Here is a 9,412-nt window from a genome sequence, read left to right as displayed (position 1 = left end):
TAAACCCTTATAGAACACTTTCTTATGCAAAACGGAATTAAGAATTTCAATTTGAGAGGTGCTTTTTGTAATTACTAATTAACTAGATAGCCAATCACGTAATGGAGGAGGGTATATCTACACAGGAATAGGGACACACAGTGAGATCATCCCCTGACGAAGCCGAAAGGAGAAACGCGTAGGGCGTGGTTTTTGACATAGTGAGAGTGAACACAGGACATTGGGGAGATTAGCCAGCAATTTCTAGCTGTCTGGCAGTGATTTTTATCGGTGTACCTGCTCGGTACAAGTCTCCAATCAGTTGGTACAGGACGCAGACTTACACAGCGACCGGGAGATTTGGAGACGTAATCTCGCGAGGAGACGTGACGTCACCACGCACCCGCGTGCAGGCGGATGGCCAGGGAGGAGAGGAGCAGTGAGTGAATGCAGAGAGATCCACAGACCAACAAGTGAGAGAGTGATCGAGGGGTAAAATACTCCATCATACCCCTGGAGTAGTGTGAGTACTAACCAGCACATCAAGTGCGGTCTTAGAGACACAAGGCCCTTAATTACGTTTTTTTTGTTACAACTGTAATAGTACCCCGCTCTCAGAAGCACTGGACAACATTGGAAGTGACTAAACAAATGACTCCATACCCCTGGAAGTTAGACAGTAACATTACATGTGGTTCTAAGGACATTGTGTTACGAGTCTACTGGAGCTGTGTATAAGTCCACGGATACTTACCCCTGATGAGTGTGAGAAGCTCCAAATTCTCAAACGCTTTTACCCAAACTCACAAAGTGTGAGTATTTTACTTTATTGTCTTTTTATTAACTTTTATAATAAACTGTGTTACACTATGTATGTGTCCCACTTCTCTTCTTATATGTGACACTTCACACGAGGATACGGTTCCTGTAGATGAGTTGCTGCTGGCTGTCCTGGATCATCATTCATTGTTCCTGATCCCAGAGTGGATACAAGGCCTGATTTTATTCTACCTGCTGTAAGTGCATATCGTACCATCTAGTAGACAAATTGTTTGAACGTATTACCCTATGTTTGTTTTTCTTCTTGTTTTTACTTACGCCTAGGTCATTCTTGTTTGGAGATATATATATATATATATATGTATGTATATATATATATATATATATATATATATAACATAGAAAAGGAAAAAGTAGGGTCAAAAAGGTGCACTCAAACACTGTATAATGAAAAATAGAAAAAAATGGACTTTATTAGCAAAAAGTATAAAAAAAACACATAAAACAGACCCACACAGATCATATAACAAATCGCTGTGTGACACAGCGTAGAAACACCAAAAAGGTACAATAGGTCTGGTAAGAACCAAAACAAGGTAACAATATGTTGTTGCAAATATACCATAACAAAACCAGGGGAAAAATATTTTTTCCCCCAGTAGTGTGACTAAGATCGGCCGATCTAATGCAATAGATAGTAATTAATATGAATGGTAAGTAAATGCAGACCACAGAAAAAATATATAATAAATATACATAAACCTCTTAATGATGGTGAGAGATGGTAAGACACACAGCTGAAAATGAATAACAATTAGACCCTATAATGTGCTACAAATCAGCTCTGTAAATTGATGCCCGGACTAAGCTGCACATATGGAATAAGCAGCAGGAGAGAAAAGTCCAAATAGTGCACTAATAGCACTCATGTAAAATCCCCAGAGATGCAGAGCTCAAAGGTAATGAGCAAAGATTCCATGAAAGTAGCCCAGGGACATGGAGCACTTCAGATAGATAGTGTACAGGGCACTGAGGAAGTCCTGTGATAAAGACCAGCGTCTCCATTAAGGCAGCAAGGAAGTCCTGTGATACAGACCAAAGTCTCATGTTATGGCATCAGCGACATCACAGAGGAGGATCTCAAGCAGTCTGGTGTTGCACACGGGTCACAGGGTGGTGGGGGTGCTGTCACAGCTCTGCTCCGACGGCCGTTTCGCCAAAAAGGCTTCTTCCGGGAGCGTACAATGTCAGCATAAACAAACACTCTTTAAAGGGCTCAGTTTTCGCGCCAAAAGTTCACTCGCGGCAAACAGCCAATAGGAATTTCTGAAAAATAGAACCGCGTCAGCTGTTGCTAAGTGAAAGCGAGCAGAACTTAGGAGGCAGTAAACCTTAAAGATACAGACATAAAAGGGCATGGGAAATAACATAATGTGATTAAAATAAGCATAATTGCTAAGCAGGGTGTTGAAAAGCAAGGAGGTATGAATAAAAGTTAAATAAAACTAATTTGAAGAGTAATTATATTGACAATATATTAAGGGATGTGTAATGAAATAACATATTACTAAGTGAGATACCAAATATTAATAATATTACACATAAGCATAAAGTATGGAAGATCAAAGGAGAGATGAACCATAAGGTGTGATTAAGACTTAGTGATAGATTTCTAGGGAAGGCAAGGTAAGTTGCATAAAACAAGACAGAGTCTCTAAGTGAGTAAAAAGTTAAGGAACATTGCAAAACTGAGATAGTCATTTAATTCAGTTGGAATCATGGTCCCCAATTGAACTATCCATCTGCATTCTTTTTGCAGTAGGAGCTGCTCCACATTACCGTCGCGAATGCCTATGTTGATTTTATCAATGGCAAAGGCCACCAGGGATGAAGGGTCTGAGTTGTGCACATCACGGAAATGGCGTGACACACTGGTGATTTTTTTGAAGCATGCCAGGTCTTTGGTTGCATTTTTAATGTTACGTGTGTGCTCCAGAACCCTTACACGAAGTTCCCTGGTGGTCATGCCAATGTAAATCAGGCCGCAGGGACAGTTCAGATGGTAGATGACATTCCTGGATTTACAGTTTAGAAAATAAAAGATTCTGAAGTCTCTGGTGCCTTTAGAGTTATGAAAGACATCAGTCTGCTTCATGTGTCTACACGCGGAACAATGTCCACATTTGTAGAAACCTTTTAAATTAACTTGATTGAGAAAGGTAACTTTTGGAGGGGTAGTGTAATGACTCCTGACCAGCAAATTCTTTAGGTTAGGTGCTCTCCTACTAGTGAGGTTAACTCTGTCACCCAGAATAGCCCGGAGATCCTGATCTACCAAGAGTATGTCCCAATGTTTTTGAAGGATGTTTTTGAGACTGTTCCATTTGTTATTGTAAGTTCCAATGAACCTTATTGTTTTAGTTGGTGTGGGTTTGGGTTGTAATAGAGTTTGTCTGTCTAGTTTATGACTATTTTTAAGACCCCGTTTTATGGCCGATTGGCTATAACCCCTTGCCTTAAATCTTTTGCTCATTTCTATGGATTGGGTGTTAAAAGTATCCATAGTCGAGCAATTGCGGCGAAGTCTGATAAACTCACCATTGGGTATTCCCCTTATCTGGTGCGCAGGATGAAAACTGCTTGCGTGCAGTATGGTATTGCAGGATGTCGTTTTCCGAAAAATATCGGTCACTATACGGCCATCAGAAGCAACACTGATACTGAGGTCAAGGTATTTTACGTTAGTTGCACTTGAAGTATAGGTGAGCCTGATATTAATGCTGTTGTGATTCAGAACATCGATGAACTGTTTCAACAGTGATGCAGTGCCCTGCCAAAGAATGAAAATATCATTGATGTATCTCAACCACAACAGCACATGGGACGTGTACTCACTATTGGCTTCCGAAAAGACCTACAATAGCGACATACTTTATCGCACTAAATGCCGGCGGCATGCCGGGATCTACCCCAGCTGCCGCCAGTAATATCCGCGCGCCGCCGCGTTTCCCACACGCACCCCCCCTCCACCTCGCGCGCAATTTACTATCCTTCCGGACCCCGAGCCCGGCTTCTGCTCTGCCCCTCTGTTTCCCCGCACCCCTGCTTACCTTAATTTGATGTCCAGGGGTGTCGGGGAAGCCTGGGGAAGCCGGGGAAGACGGGGAAGACGGGCGCGCCTGTGACTGTGACGTCACAGTGCGCCGCGGCTACCCGCTTCCCAGCCTCATACAGCCAGCGGCATTTGCTCGAATAAGAGCTGCCGCTGCTGTATTCACGTTCCCACCACCCCAGGAAAAGATTTGCATAGGAGGGCGCACATGTTGCACCCATAGCCGTTCCTCTGATCTGTAAATAATAAATATTTTTAAATAAAAAATAATTATGTTTCAATACGAAATCCAGGAGTTGTATTAATGTGTTTGTAAGGTTAGTACTCAGGTTCTAATTTAGAAAGATATGTAGAATGTTATTATAGATTTATACATAATATTACACATTTTATATTCCAATTAATTTTACTGTGACGCCAAGTTCTAATTTTTAAATAAATTGTAGTTTATATATTTTTCTGTTTTGGACTCCATATATGTTGTAATATGGAGATAACATCAACGTATATGTAATCTTGAAATATGTTGTAACAATATATACACATTTATTCATAACAATTTGCATAACATCTAAATCAAGTACTAATTAGAATGTCTGATACTTGAGACTTTTAATAGCACAGCTTGCACTTTAGCCAGAAATAAAGGAATATCCCTTTAAGACACTAATTAAGTGTTGATCCTATCAGTACACATGTTAGGGTATATAATCTAGCCATAGTATCATCACCAACACTCCTGAAGAAATCCTAAGGGTAGAAACGCGTAGAGTGAAGGTGATTCACAGCCAGCCCTCAGAACCGGAACTCCCGAAGTCTCACTGACGTCACATCCGCCCTGCTGGGACGCAGGAGTGAGACGCACGCCGTGAAGGGGGAAGGAAAAACTGCACCAAGATACCGGAGGCGAGATGCATTGCGTATCTAAATGCTTTTAAATAGCATACATCATGTGAGTGTAGTGTTATATTTTTAACCACTTGAATACAGTTTTTAAACAGATCGCGCTATGTTGGCTTTTCTGTGTTTAACCATTTAAGGAATACATTCCCACACCGAGGTCCCAGTCAGCTTATCATCACTGCAGACATATACCCAAAGATACCTTTACGTACACAGTATCATCCTCACACTTGTGAGTATAAATAACAGCAGACTTAAAGAAGAATACATATTTATTTGTCACAATACTGCACCATCAGTTTTATTTTTTATATCTCCACATGTTTGCGCTTCCCTTTGATCACCACGTCGCCATATTCACCTGGGATTGAGAGAGCAGTCCTGCACTGGGTCACAGCAGCATTCAAGGATTTGTTTGTATCACTTATATTTATTCAATTTATGGTTTATATGTTAATATTGGATTAACACGTGTTTAAAGCTTATAATAGAGCGCCACTTTTGATATATCACTATTTGCACTAGTACTCAGGTTCTGCATGGATATAAAGAATCTTGTGGCAAAAATGCCATCTTCATGGCGGATACAGGTATATAGTGTTTCAACGTCACAGGTGACTAATATGGTGTCGTTGTCAACAAACACATTATCCAGCATTGAGAGTATATCCATGCTGTATATAAACACACAAAAATACGTCGCTGCACCAAACCAACGGACATAGAAACACAAATTACTTGGTGCAAGCGGGAAACCGATAGAAGCCACACAAATAATCAAAAGATTATACACAGCCCCCTGTAATTGCACTCAAGGTAAGTGACAAAATAAATGTGATGTCAATAGAGGCATGAGGCAGTGAATAGCCAAATCCTAGTATAGGATACACTAACAAAAAGGTCACACTACTATATAAAATAACAAAACTTTAATAATCTATACTGTAAAAACCAACGAAACACTATAAAAAATGCATAACAGTGCATTATTAAAATCCCCAGATGTGTTGGGTAACGGTGCTTATTGAACACTATGTGTTCCAAATAGCTATGAGGTAATCAAACGCTATATACCAGGCTACAGACTAGAGGGTACAAGTATACTCAATAGAAATGGGTAATGTAGTGTAAGAATACACCTTATAGGGCCTCTATGGGTAACCACTGTGTATGATAATGAGCTTATTCTCTCCTTAGACCAGCTCAATAAGATCACAGCTAATAGAGGACCCCAGCATTGCCCACAACTCAAACGGCGTGTCCCCAGCAATACAAATCCCTGCTGCAAGATAAATCATACAAGCAGCGGGAGCGAGAAAAGAGGACCCGCAGTATGTAAATACACCCAGCAATGATTATGCAACTAAACACAGTGTGTATTACTACGTGTGCTCAATGGTGGATATATAAACCAGGTAAAATAAGGTCAAGGTGCATAGAGAATACTATAACTGCCCGCATGGAACGTATAACACTCAGGTAAGGCACACCACCAGGGCGTAATAAAGTATCCCTGGAACGTGTAAATCAAAGCGGGTCCCAGTTGGGCGCAATACGACCTGACAAACTGGAATCTCCTGCAGCCTGTTAGCTCCGTATGTAATTGGGAGCTGCCGTTACTCCAAAACACAGATCGCGCATGCGTCAGCGTAATGACGTCACGGCGTTTCCCCGACGTACGTTTCGCGCGTCATCACGCGCTTTCTCAAGGGGGAGGAGTAAGTAGCGTGAGTAATCGGGTTGTGAGACCTTTTATACACTAACTACAGGTGTGGTGTACCTTATTCAGTGTACATGTGGTAAACAGTACATTGGCGAAACCCACAGGGCACTTAAGGTTCGGATTTTAGAGCACCTTGGGTCGGTGCGAAACAAATTGGATAAACCAGTGGCAAGGCATGTCAATGATGCACATTCTGGGGATTCCTCTTGCCTCAAGTTCATCGGCATATCACACATACCCTGGGGCCCACGTAAGGGCAACTGGGATATCAAGCTACGCCAACATGAATGCCGTTGGATCCACTGTCTAAACACACTGGCACCCCATGGTCTTAATGAAGGCTTCATTTTTTCCTCATTCCTTTCACAAGGTTAGAGGGATCCTGGTATACAGATATTTAATTTTTAGCGTAGAAGGAGTCGTTTTTACTTTTTAGGCGGCTCCGCCAAGTGTAGTTCATTCCTACACTTCTGACATTATACATACTTTTTCTGTCAGCCTCATTTATTGCCTTCATAATACCCCTTGTGTGCATCATTTACATGCCTCCTTAGCCCTTAGTCTCACTAGTGTGTTTGCTATGGACTGACCTACACAGTATATACCCTTTATTTCCATCATTAGTGACTGTGTCAGTTTCTATTCTCACCTCAGGATCCCCTTTATTTCCCCCCCCCCTCCCTTCGCCCTCTCCCCGATTCCTTTATGTTTATGTGACGACTACATATGTGCCAGTTATGCCTCTTTAATTCAATTAGGCATACGTCTCTTGTCCCTCCCCTCCAGGGAGGGTATAAAAGGTCTCACAACCCGATTACTCACGCTACTTACTCCTCCCCCTTGAGAAAGCGCGTGATGACGCGCGAAACGTACGTCGGGGAAACGCTGTGATGTCATTACGCTGACGCATGCGCGATCTGTGTTTTGGAGTAACGGCAGCTCCCAATTACATACGGAGCTAACAGGCTGCAGGAGATTCCAGTTTGTCAGGTCGTATTGCGCCCAACTGGGACCCGCTTTGATTTACACGTTCCAGGGATACTTTATTACGCCCTGGTGGTGTGCCTTACCTGAGTGTTATACGTTCCATGCGGGCAGTTATAGTATTCTCTATGCACCTTGACCTTATTTTACCTGGTTTATATATCCACCATTGAGCACACGTAGTAATACACACTGTGTTTAGTTGCATAATCATTGCTGGGTGTATTTACATACTGCGGGTCCTCTTTTCTCGCTCCCGCTGCTTGTATGATTTATCTTGCAGCAGGGATTTGTATTGCTGGGGACACGCCGTTTGAGTTGTGGGCAATACTGGGGTCCTCTATTAGCTGTGACCTTATTGAGCTGGTCTAAGGAGAGAATAAGCTCATTATCATACACAGTGGTTACCCATAGAGGCCCTATAAGGTGTATTCTTACACTACATTACCCATTTCTATTGAGTATACTTGTACCCTCTAGTCTGTAGCCTGGTATATAGCGTTTGATTACCTCATAGCTATTTGGAACACATAGTGTTCAATAAGCACCGTTACCCAACACATCTGGGGATTTTAATAATGCACTGTTATGCATTTTTTATAGTGTTTCGTTGGTTTTTACAGTATAGATTATTAAAGTTTTGTTATTTTATATAGTAGTGTGACCTTTTTGTTAGTGTATCCTATACTAGGATTTGGCTATTCACTGCCTCATGCCTCTATTGACATCACATTTATTTTGTCACTTACCTTGAGTGCAATTACAGGGGGCTGTGTATAATCTTTTGATTATTTATGTGGCTTCTATCGGTTTCCCGCTTGCACCAAGTAATTTGTGTTTCTATGTCCGTTGGTTTGGTGCAGCGACGTATTTTTGTGTGTTTATATACAGCATGGATATACTCTCAATGCTGGATAATGTGTTTGTTGACAACGACACCATATTAGTCACCTGTGACGTTGAAACACTATATACCTGTATCCGCCATGAAGATGGCATTTTTGCCACAAGATTCTTTATATCCATGCAGAACCTGAGTACTAGTGCAAATAGTGATATATTAAACGTGGCGCTCTATTATAAGCTTTAAACACGTGTTAATCCAATATTAACATATAAACCATAAATTGAATAAATATAAGTGATACAAACAAATCCTTGAATGCTGCTGTGACCCAGTGCAGGACTGCTCTCTCAATCCCAGGTGAATATGGCGACGTGGTGATCAAAGGGAAGCGCAAACATGTGGAGATATAAAAAATAAAACTGATGGTGCAGTATTGTGACAAATAAATATGTATTCTTCTTTAAGTCTGCTGTTATTTATACTCACAAGTGTGAGGATGATACTGTGTACGTAAAGGTATCTTTGGGTATATGTCTGCAGTGATGATAAGCTGACTGGGACCTCGGTGTGGGAATGTATTCCTTAAATGGTTAAACACAGAAAAGCCAACATAGCGCGATCTGTTTAAAAACTGTATTCAAGTGGTTAAAAATATAACACTACACTCACATGATGTATGCTATTTAAAAGCATTTAGATACGCAATGCATCTCGCCTCCGGTATCTTGGTGCAGTTTTTCCTTCCCTCTTCTCAGCGTGCGTCTCACTCCTGCGTCCCAGCAGGGCGGATGTGACGTCAGTGAGACTTCGGGAGTTCCGGTTCTGAGGGCTGGCTGTGAATCACCTTCACTCTACGCGTTTCTACCCTTAGGATTTCTTCAGGAGTGTTGGTGATGATACTATGGCTAGATTATATACCCTAACATGTGTACTGATAGGATCAACACTTAATTAGTGTCTTAAAGGGATATTCCTTTATTTCTGGCTAAAGTGCAAGCTGTGCTATTAAATGTCTCAAGTATCAGACATTCTAATTAGTACTTGATTTAGATGTTATGCAAATTGTTATGAATAAATGTGTATA

General features: G+C 41.3%; 1 long non-coding RNA gene across 1 annotated transcript; it reads right to left on the bottom strand.

Annotated features, from left to right (window-relative positions):
* Positions 1 to 1,204: 1,204 nt before the first annotated feature.
* Positions 1,205 to 7,113, bottom strand: LOC142469182 (uncharacterized). Its single transcript, XR_012788984.1, has 2 exons — positions 5,136 to 7,113; positions 1,205 to 2,085 (listed from the first exon to the last, which is right to left on the bottom strand). It is a non-coding gene; the product is annotated as an uncharacterized LOC142469182 (long non-coding RNA).
* Between the last annotated feature and the right edge of the window lie 2,299 nt (positions 7,114 to 9,412).

The sequence above is a fragment of the Ascaphus truei genome, chromosome 18 (assembly GCF_040206685.1).
Source record: "Ascaphus truei isolate aAscTru1 chromosome 18, aAscTru1.hap1, whole genome shotgun sequence".
NCBI lineage: Eukaryota > Metazoa > Chordata > Amphibia > Anura > Ascaphidae > Ascaphus > Ascaphus truei.
This window is presented reverse-complemented; position numbering and strand designations above follow the sequence as displayed.